Here is a 637-nt window from a genome sequence, read left to right as displayed (position 1 = left end):
TGCTGTTCATACTGCACAGTAAAAGACCCCATTATAATGAGCTGACCAACGTACACAACAAACCCAAGTGCTCACTCAAATTATTCAAAGCTGTACCATCCTACAATAACAGTATTATTTTAAAGTTAAACTGTAGGCATTTATTCTTATGCACAGTGACAACCAAACAGATTAGAGAGACTGCATTTAAAATCATCTGCTTTGAATGTTATCTTGCCATTTAATGGGCCTTTGTCACTTATCTGAACATAGTTATGGCTCAATAGGTACCTCATGGTGAAATGTTTATGTTTTTGAAATTAACTGACTTTATTCTTGTTGGTCTTTGACTAAAATCTAATAAACTTGTATTAAATGGACAGGATTTGTTATTACTTTGCATTATAGCACCACAGGACTGCACTCTCTTTGACTGTGCACTGACAGTGACGGAGGGCGAAAGCTGTATCATTATTACTCAGCTCAAATCGAACACTGCTACAGGAGCAGACCTCAGGCCTGTTGAACTCTAGTTACCTCTCAGGTAAATACTGAACTTAGGAAGAAAATGTCCAAACTCTGAAGCTCTTAAACTCAAGGTGGTCCTCACAAAACTAGGAGTACAAGAACACACACCTCAGTTTCAGCCAGCAGGAGA

The sequence above is a fragment of the Monopterus albus genome, unplaced genomic scaffold (genome assembly GCF_001952655.1).
Source record: "Monopterus albus unplaced genomic scaffold, M_albus_1.0 scaffold397.1, whole genome shotgun sequence".
Classification (NCBI taxonomy): domain Eukaryota; kingdom Metazoa; phylum Chordata; class Actinopteri; order Synbranchiformes; family Synbranchidae; genus Monopterus; species Monopterus albus.
This window is presented reverse-complemented; position numbering follows the sequence as displayed.